Genomic DNA, 11,258 nt, shown 5'->3' with positions numbered 1-11,258 from the left:
ACAGTGACATGTATAACAGTGTTTCTTGATATTTAAGTGGCAATGCCAAACTTCACTCCTAATTGATTTGGCTGAAAGTATGTACAGGACTGTCTCAGAAAATTAGAATATTGTGTATAAAGTCCTTTATTTTCTGTAATGCAAAAATGTCATACATTCTGGATTCATTACAAATCAACTGAAATATTGCAAGCCTTTTATTATTTTAATATTGCTGATTATGGTTTACAGCTTAAGAAAACTCAAATATCCTATCTCAAAAAATTTGAATATTCTGGGACTCTTAATCTTAAACTATAATCAGCAATATTTTTGTTTTTTTAATTGCATTACAGAAAATAAAGAACTTCATCACAATATTCAAATGTTCTGAGACAGTCCTGTATGTATCAATAAGGTTCAATGAGTCAATAATCAATAAGTCATTATGTTTTGTTTTTTTTGTATTTTAGGTGTCAGGTACGTCTCTGCCACCCACTACTTTCCGCTGACACAACTTCACCTGTGGTGTCCTGACGGTGTAAGTACAATACACTCTACACTCTAAAACATGTTAAAAAAATGTGGTGTGCATATCTTTGGTAGATGATAGGGAAACTAAATCACTTTTGATCATGTTTGTCAGGTCCATCTCAGCAAGGAGGGCGGGATGGAGAGGCTTGCGGAGTTGCTGTGGTGGACCCTCCACCACCAGCTGGAGCCCACAGTCCCGAGGGTCCAGACGCCTCCCAGGACGTCGCCTCCTGCCAGACGTGTCGTCCCGAGGGCCCAGACTTCTCCCAGGACGTCGCCTCCTGCCAGACGTGTCGTCCAGAGGGCCCAGACTTCTCCCAGGACGTCGCCTCCTGCCAGACGTGTCGTCCCGAGGGCCCAGACTTCTCCCAGGACGTCGCCTCCTGCCAGACATGTCTCACCAAAAGTGGTTGTGAAGGGCGTGGTCACCGCGCCACGTCCATCCAGCCCTTTGGAGCAGACACGTGTTCTGTCTTCACAGGTGGACGTGGGGGTGCATCCGATCCCACTAAATCCTGTGTGGTTTAGTCCGGCGATCTTGGATGCGATGGAGAAGGCCGTTCCGGCCCACCTTCCCAGCGCAGTGGAGTGCGCAGCTCGTCCGGACGGCAGGAAGGTAATGTTGATGCAGATTTAATTTTTTCATTGAGGCCTCTTTTAAAAAGTGTCTCCCTCTTCCTGTTTATTGTCCAAAAGGAGCTAAGTCACAAATATGGTGTTAAAAAAGTCTGTATGGTTTTTGTTCCAGCAGAAGTCGACCGTGGAGCGCCGGGAGAGACGCGTCGCCTCCAAGAGGACCCGGGAGAAGCAGCAGGTTTGTCATATTATGTCTGATTATTTGAGTGATACTTATTTGGATTTGTTTGTTGAGTATTTTGAGTAGACGCACCATAGACAAAAACATTTTATTGTTATATTTAGTGAATAACTAACACAGTATTAAAATACATGGTTTCATTTTGTCAATGCAGTTCACACAGTTATTTATTTATTGTTTTAGGTGGAGGCACCAGCCGTGGAGGTGTCCTCCAAGCCAGCGCCTTGCAGTCCTAGGAGAGTGGTGGTGGAGCCTGGTGCGTCTGACCCTGCCCAGCCCCAGGAGTCCACCTTCCAGGAACATCCCAGCCAGGTAATTTACATCTTTTAACTGCTGCACCTCTGTCTGTACTCACTCTCTCACACACACACACAGTTTCTGACCCAGGGTTCTGAACCACTGGACTCAGTAGTTTTAGTTTTAATACTGGTGTATTATTATACTTAGTGTATTTTGCTACTAATATTTATGTACCTTTTTAATTAAGCAGTATTTGACATGCAGGACTTTTAATTGTAATGGAGCGATTTTACATTATTGTATTGGTACTCTCACTTAAGTAAAGGATGTGAATACTTTGTCCACCCATTGCTGGTTACATATGTTGGAGGCATGTAAGGTATGTTAAACAATATAAGATTAACGATGATAATGAAACGAACTATGATTAATGATGAGATTGATAATGATTGATCTGTCACTTATAAAAGAAAATGTTACATCATGATAACAATGACAACATTCCTTAAAATGATTTCAGGATCCTGCCGTCGGTCCGAGCCATCGCACTCAATCCGTGAGGGCGTCGCATTCTCAGAAGGACAGGAGGTATGGAACCTTTTCTCGCAATCACCAGTGTACCTGCATGGCTCTGACCTTTCTCGCCTACCACCAGGAGGGGGTGGATTTTGACATGGTCTCACTTGATAGAGTGCTTGAACAGGGGAATGCACTCTATGTAGGTATCAAAGAACAGTTGAAGGCGGACAAAAGGTTCAAAAGCAACCACTTGACCATAGAGGAGATGCCGAAACAGGTTTTCACCGATTCGGATACCTACAATGTTCAGTTGGACATGTCGGACTTGAGGGTTGGTTTCTTGAAGGCTGTAGACGGCAGCCCTCGAAGCAGGAGAGGACTGTGCCTTCGTGAACAGCTGAAGAGCCTCTCTCAAGGTATCAACCTTGCTTTTCTCATTGTCGCTCCTGAGTGCATTGCAGTGTTCCGTGACCGGTCCGGACGCTACGGGTTTTTTGATTCCCACTCAAGGTCTGCCAAAGGTTTTCCTCATCATGATGGAAAAGCAATTATGCTGACCTTTTCTGACTTGAGTGACATGGTTGATCATTTGCTTGTGCTTTTTAAAAACCGTGGCCCTTATGGCAGCTATGAGTTCATGCCTGTTTCCTTTACAAGTGACCACACACTCAGTGAGATGCCTGGGCAGTCGGAGGATGTGACCATCAAAAATCCATCAACGGCTGTACCGGAAGCACAATTGTTAGAAGAAGCCAATATCACACAGAAAACTAACTTCAGACATCCAAAGAATCAGGACTTGAGTCAGCGCGTCAACCTAACACGTCCCACGACAGGGAAGGATTTTTCGAAAATCGCGAAACAGATGAGAAGAAAGGTTATGCGTAGATCAAGTGAGTGCAAAAAGCAACATGTACCATCTGTAGACAATGGTACAAGCACCACTAATAGAGCGCAGTATGAGAAAGAGAAATATGTCAGCAGTTTGGAATTTCGGCTGACAAAACTTCAGGCGATTAAAACCAAATACGCAAAAGACCGTTATCACCGGAAACAAAAGAAGTACTACATCAAAAGAAGTTGGATGGATCTGGATTTTCAGAGCAAACAGAAAACCTTCATGAAAAAGTACCTGAAGGATAGATACAGCACTGATCCTCATTTTAAAATCAAAAAGAAAAAGTACGTGAGGGAGAAATATCACCACAACCCAGAGTTCAGGCTGCGTCACATACAACACTGCATCCAGAACAAAAAGGATAGACTCGCTAAAGAGCCTGCACTTCGTATTCGTTACAAGTTGCAGTGTGCACTCAGGATTAAGAGGAAATACATGGACATCGTAAACTGCCGCCCGGAAACTGCACAGCCTTTGGTCAACCCTGTGATGGTAGAAGCCATATCTGTATTTCGGGAAAGGGTTAGACATGGGCCCACACATGTCTGCACAGTGTGTCACAGAGCTCTGTTCCCCAATCAGGTAAGGCATTGCAACAGGGCCAAATATATTAAAAACATTTGTGTGGTGGCTGCGTGCTTGACAGGCAAGTATGTCCACGTTTGTGACACCGATTGCTCAGCCCCATGCACCGTTCCACAGGACAGGATGCGGGAGTGGATCTGCCACACCTGTGACAGCCACTTGGCCAGAGGACGAATGCCGTCCATGGCAGCTGGCAACAACCTGGAGCTCGCACCCATTCCCCCAGAGCTCGAACAGTTGAACGTGCTGGAAAGGCAATTGATTGCAAAGATCTTACCGTTTGCAAAGATAGTTGCCTTGCCCAAAGGACGTCAAAGAGCAGTACACGGAGCAGTTGTGTGTGTACCATCAGAGATGGAAACCACAGTCAATGCTCTTCCGAGGCCCAGCGCCCAAGCCCAGCTGTTGCAAGTAAAGTTGAAGCGCAACATCAAGTACAAGGGCTATCAGCACTTCTACACAGTTAACATGAAGAATGTGCTAGCAGGGCTAAGGATACTGCGAGAGACTCATTCAGAATACAGCAACATTGAGATTGATGACTGTGCTGAATTTGAAAGTCTCGAAGAGGGAGATGCTCCACAGGAAGCCCCAGATGCTGCACAGCTCATGGAGCCCAGACATCCGGAAGGAGACATGGAACCCGCTGCAGGCACATCTGGTGAAAAGCAGCCCAATGAGGTGGACGACGACAAGGAAAAGGAAGACCTCAGGCCTGGTCTGGCCTTGGACACGTGCATGCAGCCTCTTGACATAGCACAGGAGGTTCTGTCATATGGGGATGGCATATTTAGCATTGCTCCTGCCCAAGGAAACAAACCTGTCGGTTTCTTTGCCATTCCTAAGCTTGAAGCCATGGCCTTTCCTGTTCAGTTCCCAACCGGAGAGAACACCTTGGATGAGGGCAGAATAATCCATCTGTCCCCAAGTGTGTACTTCAATTCAAGGCTCTTCTCTGTGGATGCCCGCTTTGCGAGGGACCAGAGTTATCTGTTCTTTTCCCAGTTTGTGACGGAAACGCACATCGCTAGGAACAGCATGTCCATCCAAACACGCAAGGGGAAGAAATTCACCAAAGATGGGAGGACAATTTCCAATAAGATGATTCAGGACAAAGAGGAGCTGGAACAACTCATCCAAAATAGGGATGCGACCCGTTTCATGCAACCCCTCCGAGGCACTCCAGCGTATTGGGAGAAAACGCTGCGAGATCTTTTCGCCATGGTCAGACAGTTGGGCAAGCCAACGTTTTTCCTAACGTTTTCTGCCGCCGAAATGAGATGGCCGGAGGTTATTGACATTATCAAAGCTCAACAAGGTGAGCAAGGGGACTTCTCAGAGCTGGACTGGAATGAGAAGTGTGAGATTCTCCGCAGTAACCCTGTGACGGTGATGCGCTTGTTTGAGAAGCGAGTGGATGCGCTCATGACAGATCTGCTCCTGTCACCTGCACAGCCCATCGGTCCAGTGGAGGACTACTTTTATCGGGTGGAATTTCAAGCCAGAGGTAGTCCACATATCCATATGCTGGTGTGGATCAAAGATGCACCAGAGATTGAGGATCCTGAGTGCTGCAAGGATGTCATCCAATTCATTGACCGCTATATATGCTGTCGGATGCCTGATGTGGACACGGACCCCGAGCTCCACAAAATAGTGTCTGAGGTTCAGGTTCACAGCCGCAACCACTCCAAAACATGCAGGAAAGGCAATGTATCGTGCAGATTTGGTTTTCCAAAACTGCCCATGGATCAAACGATCATTGGCTGCACACCTTGGGGGGCTGTTGATGATGGTGATGATGAAGATGTCAAGAAAGACGATGCCCAGAAAGACCAAGACTGTGGACAAAACGATGTTGGCGGGCATAAAAAATGTGGGGAAAAGTCCAAGGATTCCAAGAAGAGTCAGAAGAAGTCCAAGAAGAGCAAAAAATTCCTCTCAAAGCAGCAACAGATGGCCAAGGAAAAGCTGAAGCCGGTGAGAGATCTTGGACCCAAATGCCTCTTTCAAGGACTTGGCAGAGTTGTTGCAAAAATGTGACTTGCATCCTGAAGAGTACTCGCACAGTGTCAGATCCCTCACCAGTGGAATGGTGGTCTACAATAAGCGTGACCCCAAGGACTGCTGGGTGAATGGATACAACCCTGACCTGTTGCGAGCATGGAACGCCAACATGGACATCCAGTATGTCATTGACGATTTCAGTTGCATCATGTATATGATGTCGTACGTCTCCAAGCCAGAGCACGAGATGACTGAATTCCTTGACTCTGTCATCCGTGATGTACGGAAATCTGGCGTTAATAAACAGGATGAGATGAAGCAGATTATGCAGGCGTATGCTAAACACCGAGAGGTTAGCGCTCAGGAGTCTGTGGCACGGGTATGCAGCCTACCGCTCAAAAAGTGCTCGCGTTCTGTTATTTTTATACAGACGGAGGACGACGGTATGAGAATGAGTCTTCCGATGAGCAGGCTGCAGAACATGGCCGCAGATGAAGAGGACGTTTGGATGGCAGGATTGCCGGAAAAATACATGCAGAGGCCTGATACAGGCGAGTTTCGAGACATGTGTCTGGCTGACTTCACATCCAATTACAGGGTCCTCTACGGTCAGCAACGTCAATCGGCTACTGCCATTCCCCTCCAGAACGACCACGGGTGTATCCAGAAGAGGACTTCGGGAAAACCTGCCGTCATCCGGTTTACTCGTTTCTCAGAGAAGAAACATCCGGAAAAGTATTACAGACAGCTCCTAAAACTGTACTGGCCACACAGAGAGGATGCTGATCTGAAGCCGGAACGCTACCCGACCTACGAAGCGTTTTATAAAAGTGGTCGGCGTCCGGGCCGATTGCCTGTGAAAAAGTACGTCAACTTCAATAGAAGGCGCTACGAAGGAGAGGGTAGGAAAATCGACAAAGCCCTCGAACGGTTTCGAAAGGAGGGACCCATCCGCAACGCGTGGAATAGTTTTGCACCAGAGGTTGAGGTGGATCGTTTAGAGTGTGTCGCTCAGCGAGAAGCCATAAACCCTGGCGAGGAGGAACAGGAGCAGCTTCCAGATTTTCAGCTTCAAGGTGAGAGCAGTGGAGCCATGCCAGCAATCCAGGCGCCGGAATTGAGCCCCGACTTTGTGAGGAACATGTTTCGAAGCCTCAATGAGATGCAGGCGTCCGCCTTCTACGCCATACGCGAATGGTGTTTGAAACGCGTCTGGGGTCAGGATCCTGAACCCTTTTTTTACTTCATCTCTGGGGGAGCTGGTTGTGGCAAGTCCCATGTGATCAAGTGTGTTTATCAGGAGGCCACCAAGATTCTGCGCCAACTTCCCAGGTTACGCAATGAAGGTGACATGTCTAAGCCTTCAGTGCTGTTGGCGGCGTTTACTGGCACCGCCGCTTTCAATATCTCTGGCAAAACACTGCACTCACTGCTGAAGCTGCCGAGAAGCCTGAAACCTCCGTATCAAGGTCTCGGAAACACACTGGACGAAGTGAGGGTAACACTGTCCAATGCGGAGATCTTGATTATTGATGAGATATCCATGGTCTCTAAGGATCTGTTTTCCTATGTCCACTGGAGATTTCAGCAGATCAGAGGAAACAGGAGACCATTTGGAGGGATGTCTGTCCTTGCAGTTGGCGACTTTTACCAACTGCCGCCCCTTGGTAAAGGCAAACCGCTATGCGTTTTTGAGGATGATGTGCTCGACCTCTGGCAAGATTTCAAGCTGGTCAATCTGACAGAGATAATGCGGCAGAAAGATGATCGCACTTTTGCCGAGCTCTTGAACAGGATTAGAACCAGGAATAAGGAGGATCCGCTCAGCGCGGATGACGAAGCTCTGCTCGCTCAGGCCGTTGTGGAGGCCGGAGATTGTCCGACAGACGCCCTTCATATCTTTGCCACCAACAAAGAGGTTGACGAGCACAACGCTGCAATTTTAACTGCCTTAAAGTTGCAAGTTGTAGAGATTCCAGCGCAAGACTTTAGAAAAGATCTGCGAACTGGAGAAATGAAACCTGCGTATGATTCCTTTAAAGGCAATAAAAGGGATTTACCTGACAACCTGCAAGCGGCTCAAGGAGCACGAGTCATGGTGATCAGGAATCTCGATATTGAGGACGGGATTGTAAATGGCACTTTTGGAACAATTGCCAACATTGTCACCACCACCGAAGACGGACTGACTGTGGTCAAGCTCATTGGACTCGAATTGGATAATCCCACGGCAGGCCAGAAATTCCGCAAGAAGATTCAAGGGGCGGAGGATAACTTGGTGTACGTGGAAAGGTTCGAGGAAAGCACGAGCATAAGGGGGATGGTTCGACGGCAGTTCCCGATGAAGCTGGCCTTCGGCTGTACAGCTCATAAAGTGCAAGGCATGACTGTGCAGTCTGCTGTGGTGTCCTTGAAGCACATTTTTGAACCCGGAATGGCCTATGTCGCCCTGAGCCGGACGACCTCACTTCAAGGACTATGGATCAGAGACTTTGAAGAAAAGAAGATCTATGCGAATCCTAAAATCACCACATCGATGGAGACTATGAGTCACGCCTCATTCGAGAGTGCAAGACCGCTTTTGCACTTTGTCAAGACCGCAGACCACACTGGTCCGACTTTGACAATAGTCCATCACAATTGTCAAGGACTTCCGTCGCACATGGAGGACATCAGGTCCCACCATGAATTCAGACTTGCTGATGTCCTGTGCATCACCGAATCCCATCTGTCGGGATCATTTGTTTCTCCAGACTTCCAGCTGGAGGGATATGAGATGTTTGCGCGCAACAGAAATGTCTCATATTCTAACAGAGCGGATATGGCTATGAAAGATGGAGGTGGAGTTGCAGTGTACTACAGGAGCTGTCTACAAGCAGAGGCCCGACGGTACATTCAAAATGTGCCCGACCTTGAATTCGCCGTCGTCAAGGTTGAGGGTCCTGTCAGAGCATTGATAGCCACTGTGTACAGACCACCAAATATCCAACTTGACGTGTTTCTTGCAAACATGCAAAGCCTCTTGGACACTTTAGAGATGATGGGTTGCCAGCCTGTAGTGGTTTGTGGAGACTTCAATGAAGACTTGCTCTCCAAAGGGAAGAAAGCCATATGGGAGTTGTTTCGGTCCAGAGGCTATAGCCAGCTTGTTTCCGCTGCAACGACCGAAAAGCGGACACTGATTGATCATATTTACATATCGCAACCACAATGTTGCCTTCAATCAGGTGTGCTGCAATCGTATCACAGTTATCACGATCCGGTGTACTGTGTTTTGACTTCGCCAGAAGCGGGAGGCTTGTCTTCTGAGTGAAGTGGTTTTGCTTTAGTGGTGTTGTGTCTGGATGCCTGTGGGGAATGTGGCCTCGGGTCCAAGTCATCTGTGAAGTACTCTTTGGCAGAGTTCACAGCTTGTTGTTGATGGTGGTTGGGGTTGAGCAAGATGGCCTGTTGTTGTTGTTAGGGTAGTTCTTGTGGTTCATTGTGTTATTTTCTTTTGGTATCTGGATGCTTATGGTGAATATGGCCTGGGGTCCAACTCATGGTGGTTTTGGGTTGAGAAAGGTTTCCTCTTGTGGTCTTTTATTGTGGAAAAGAGCCCTTGTAGGTATGTTGTTTAATTCGGAAAAGGTGCCCAGCCCAGATGAAATGGTAGGTATTCGGTAGGTATACGGTAAGTATTTTCATCCACATCCTTGTCATTCCCTCCCCTTCTCTCTTCCTTCCCCACCTTTCCCTCTCTAGCACCCCCTCTCTGTTTATCTGTTTTTGTGTATGTCTGTCATCTGTGTTTGTCTGCGTGTGCGTCTGTCTGCGCGCGTGTGTGTGTGTGTGTGTGTGTGTGTGTGCGCGTGTGTGTGCGTCTGTGTGTGTGTGTGTTAGCACACACTGCTGTGTGCTAACACAGGGTATGTGTGAAGCGTCTAGTGCAGTAGTGTGGTGCTTGGAGCTAGTGCATGTTGCTGCATTGTGCTGCTCTCTGCTCACTGCTTCTGCCGCTGGCTAGCCTTCTGAATGGAGGGTGAAAAGAAGAAGCTGACTTAGTTAGCTTCCTCCTGCCAGTACAAAGCCTCTCCACTACCAAGACTCCTGCAGTGCCTCCCCGGGGCCACACACGGAAACTGGGTACCTCACGGTCCCAGGCTAAACTGCAGGGGATCTCGGAGCAGCAGCGGGCCCTAGAGACACGGCGTCAGGGCCACCACTGTGTGGATAAACCCTGGTGCCTGTCAACCGCTGTCCCAGCTATGGGTGAATAGTCCCCCTGCAGGTGTAATATTGTCAGTTGTACTTACAGAGCCACTGAGGATGCAGGCAAGGTGCACTTACAGACAGAGGTGAGTATACTGTTAGATGTTAGTTTGATTTGACTTTTCAATGCTCACATTTCTTTGAAGTTTTTTAATCTTATGTTAAAAAAACTTTTCAACACACATGTATAAAGTTGTTTTCATTCTCCTTTGGTGTACAGCCAGGATCAGGCATACCTGGGCTGGCTACAGGAAGGGTCCAGGAGCAGCAGGAGCCAGTAGAGCCATGGATGACCTGCGGTTGGTCATGGGAAGAGCTGCAGCAATGTAGCAGCACTCTGCTGCATCAGCGAGACTTCCTAGACGGTCCAACACGTGTCCAAGGGGCCACAGCAGCAGTTCAATGTGTCTCAGGCAGGTGCTCATCAGCCAGATGCTCTGCCAATGTATGCAGCTTTCTTCTTGATGATTCACTTGCTTTGAAAACTACAACTTATTGATTATTTCTTTGTTTCCAAATCAGGGCTACAACAGATCCAGGTAGCAGACCAAGTGACAACAGCAGCTCTGGAGACAACTCTATTGATGCAGCAACCACACAGAGGTAAGATTTTCTATTGTCCTGGTGTGTGAGCAATTGTAAGGCTAATTTGTATACTGAATTTAAATTCAGAAATAACTATGATGTATGTTGTGCTGATATCTCTGCTTTTGTGTATTCAGGAAAGAGGAAGATGACCACTGCTCTGCACTGTCCAAAGACATTCTGCTGCCACATGAATGCCCATCAGACAGAGGGATCCTCACTGGTTTTAAAGTGGACCTTTGACCTCTGTGAGTCTCAATCCTTGTAAAGGACTCAGGACTTATTTTGTCCTCACATCTGTTGTGAATGGAAGTCTATTGTCCATATTTGCAACTTTAATTGTCACAATAACAGTTCAGTTTTTGATATTTTAATGAGAGGCTCTTGGTCTGACAAATCATGGTAGATTGACCCAGACTTCTCTATTCTTTTGTTCTGCATTGTAAGGCTTCAATTCTCTCAAAATTAAATTCTTGACATGTTTTTATGATCATACACTTAACTGCATTATATTGTTGTATCTTTATGTTCTTAATGAATGTTGTCCACATGATTATTACTTACCTTTTGATGATCTAAATTACAATTGTATTATTAGCACAATGATCTTGTCTGCACCCATACAATTTTGAATGCATCTGTAATTTCATTCTTGCATAATTTTTATATTTTTGAAATATTATCTTAAGCTTAATTCACTTCAAGATTAATATTGTGTAAAACCATATACTACTTAAAGACATATGTAAAATGTTATGCAGAACAATTTACTTGAATCAGAGTTGTTTACTTTGTTGAATATTTGATATTTAATAAACAACATGTTTGTACAGTACTGGTTTT

At 46.6% G+C, this 11,258-nt stretch overlaps 1 long non-coding RNA gene across 2 annotated transcripts; it reads left to right on the top strand.

Moving 5' to 3' along the window:
* The first annotated feature begins 9,461 nt into the window (after window positions 1–9,461).
* LOC133452356 (uncharacterized) lies at window positions 9,462–11,190 on the top strand. Of its 2 annotated transcripts, none has more exons than XR_009783249.1 (4): window positions 9,462–9,916; window positions 10,051–10,247; window positions 10,353–10,433; window positions 10,553–11,190. It is a non-coding gene; the product is annotated as an uncharacterized LOC133452356 (long non-coding RNA). The 2 variants fall into 2 exon arrangements; XR_009783248.1 differs by having other exon boundaries at window positions 10,051–10,275.
* Window positions 11,191–11,258: the final 68 nt, after the last annotated feature.

The sequence above is a fragment of the Cololabis saira genome, chromosome 10, assembly GCF_033807715.1.
Source record: "Cololabis saira isolate AMF1-May2022 chromosome 10, fColSai1.1, whole genome shotgun sequence".
NCBI lineage: Eukaryota > Metazoa > Chordata > Actinopteri > Beloniformes > Belonidae > Cololabis > Cololabis saira.
The sequence above is the reverse complement of the archived record's forward strand: the minus strand, read 5'-3'. Positions and strand labels throughout refer to the sequence as shown.